The sequence below is a fragment of the Cupressus sempervirens genome, chromosome 3 (assembly GCF_028749045.1).
Source record: "Cupressus sempervirens isolate cs-2001-9-10 chromosome 3, ASM2874904v1, whole genome shotgun sequence".
Classification (NCBI taxonomy): Eukaryota; Viridiplantae; Streptophyta; class Pinopsida; order Cupressales; family Cupressaceae; genus Cupressus; species Cupressus sempervirens.
In genome coordinates, this window is record NC_143120.1 from 814573678 (window position 1) to 814576957 (window position 3280).

Below are 3280 nucleotides of genomic sequence, written 5' to 3' on the forward strand. Positions count from 1 at the left end.
AATTAAAGAAGTGATGTTTCATCAATAAATTTTTCCTAATAGTGATGAAGACATGGATAATAGAGCATGTAATGTGATATTAGATACAAGCAATATAAGCTTGATAAAATCATCAATGGAAGAGATTAACCAGATAACTGCAAATATGGTTGCTCAAGTATAGAGCACTTACCATCAAAGGAATAGAACTCTCAATACTAATCTTGGTAAACCATCTAGGGTTTTCATCAAGGATGTTACTCATAAAATATTTGATGTAAGTAAGAGAAAATATCCTTAGGTTGTGAAGGTAAAGGATGTCAAGGCAAAAAGATGGAAACCTAAGAAGGGCATAGACACTCAAAGTACTGACAAGAAGAAATAATATGTTGAAGTCAGAGTTGCCGCTATAGATAAGTTTCCTAAACCAAAAAATGTAAAGGGGATTCAATATTTCTTTGGACAAGTCAACTTTTTAAAATGATTTATAGCCAACTTTGCAAAGATTAGGAGACCAATATCCAAAATGCTCAAGATAGGATAATAAATCCAATGGGATAGGGAACCAGCAACTCCATTCCAAAATATTAAGGATGCAATTAAATATGCCCCTATATTTAGGACACTTGATTACAATAAGCCTATGTACATATTCTCTTTTGCCACTTTCCATATAGTTGCAACGATGTTACTTTAAAAAAATAAGGAAGTTTTTTAACAACCTACAACCTTTTTTAGTAAGTCTCTTCAGATAGTAGAGCTAAAATATGATATAAATGAGAAATAGGCATACGTTCTAGTAAAGGCAGTGAAAGAGTTTAGGTGTTACTTTGTAGCAGCAATAATTGTATATTTTGTTCCCAGTGCTACTATTAAAGATATTTCCTCTCAACAAGGCTGTTAGGAAGAAGTTGTAGGTGGATTAACCAAATTCAGGAGGTTAACATTGATACTCAAACCACCAAACTTGTTAGAGGCCAGGGATTGGCTAAGTTGATGGTACAATCCAATTTGGATGCAAATCAGATAAATCAAGTGGACGGTGATCTCAATCCATATATATATGACATGGATTCTTGTGAATGGTATAGATATGTTATTCATTATCTACAATATATATGTGCTCCACCTACAATGAGTGACAATGAGAAACAAGCACTAAGACTTCAAGCCATCAAAAACATATTTTTTAATGGTAGGCTATGGTGGAGAAGTGCATAAGTTATTCTTCTGAAGTGTGTAGACCAAGAGAATTCAGTTAAAATTTTGATTGAGATGTATAGTGGCGTATGTGGAGGTCACTACATTGAAAAACCATAGCTCATAAGGTGATAAGTGTGGGTTTTTGGTGGCCTACCTTATTTTGGGATGCTCATGTGTTGGTAAAGAAGTGTGATTATTATCAAAGATTTGCTGGTAAATTGAAGTTTTTTGGAAACTTACATTTGAAGCTAGTGGAAGTACAAGTACCAATTTAATAGTGGGGTATAGACTTCATAGGTGAGATAACCAACAAATCTAGTGGTGGACATTATTGGATCTTAATGGATACATATTATTTTACAAAGTGGGTGGAAGTTATAACTACTAGAAGATCAACTAGAAAAGTGGTAAATGATTTCCTTTTGAAAAACATCATTACTAGGTTTGAATACCCTTGGAAAATTGTCACTGATAATTCTATGTGTTTCAGACTAGATGAATATATTTGGTTTTGTGATAGGTATGGAATAACCAAGTCAACCTCCTCTCCATATCACCCCCAAGGGAATGGACATGCAGAATCAAGAAATAAAATTATGTTAAAGATCATCAAAAGGATTTTAGATGAGACCAAGAAAACATGAGATTCTAAGTTTCCTTTGACAGTATGGGAAAATCGAGTAACATTGAAGAAAGAAATTGGGTCCGCCCCTTTTAATCTACTATATGATATTCATGCAAGGTTGCCATCAAATAATCTGATTGGGATGTACAAGTTCATTTAGAAATATGAGGATGACATCAGTGATGATATGTAGGATAGAATCAATGATATAATTGAACTGTATAAAACTACAAGAGAAGCCTCAACCTAAATGCCAAGCTATAGTTGCAATTGAAACACTTATATGATAGAAAGTCTACACACACTAAATTTAAACTAGATGATTTGTTCTTTGGAATGCAAGATTGGAAGACAAAAGTAAAACATGAGAATTTTGATCCTATTTCGTTGGGTCCATATCTTATTCATGGTAACTGGGGAAAGGACTCATATATCATTAAGTAACTTTCTAGTGATCTTATTGAGCTATTATTACATAGACAGTTTTTGAAGATTTATGTTAGAAGTATTTTTTTTTTTCATGGATAGTAGGTTAGGTTTGTGCATACTATAGATTCTATGTATGTAATACCCCAAAATTGGCTCAGTGCCATGATCACCAATTCTGGTCTATTTCAATCAATCCTCAGTCATATGTCACTAGGAAATTCTTATTCTACTACTCACTACTTGACTTAATTGTCAAATGCAGAAAACCCTAAATCTGCATTCATTATACTCTTTATTGAATTCCTAAAGTATTGACTCATATTAGTCGCATTAAACCTATTGATTAAGATTTAATTTAATTTGAAGTATTTATACTTTAATTAAATTAAATTATATCCTAAGGCTTATGTACTAAGGAATTAAAATATTTAATTTAATAATTATGCCTACTTTAATTAATTGAATTAGAATATTCAATTAAATGAAAAAGGCAGTTATGAGGTCATGTCTCACTTACTAAATTAAATAATATCTACAAAATCTTCTCTTCAGTTTGAAAAGGGATACTCTTTAGTTAATAGAAATTAGAAAAGGAATGAAATCCATTAATTCCTTATTTCACTCATGGAAAGCTTAGTTAACTCCCCTTTCTTAAGGAAGTTTCAGTTCTAACTGAATCTCCTCTTGATCTCAACCGTTCATCTAAATTTATCTCGATTGTTGATGGATTAATTGAATTCTATTTAAGAGACTCTTAATTCCTCATTATAGAGGTTGGATTTTGATGATATTGAATTGTTGTCAACTTGCAGACTCAATCTTGTCATAGCTTTTTCATTGTTTTAGCTTTAACATCATTTAGCTTTAATATGCATACATATAGTCTAGCTTATTTTATATGTTCTTAGATTAAATGCATATTTCATTTTAGATTACTTGCACACTCATATAGACTTAATTGCATTTAAATACTTCGTTCTAGAATAGTCTGGTTGCCTGCACCTAAAATCTGAGAGTATAAATAGGAAAAATCCTTCTAGATAG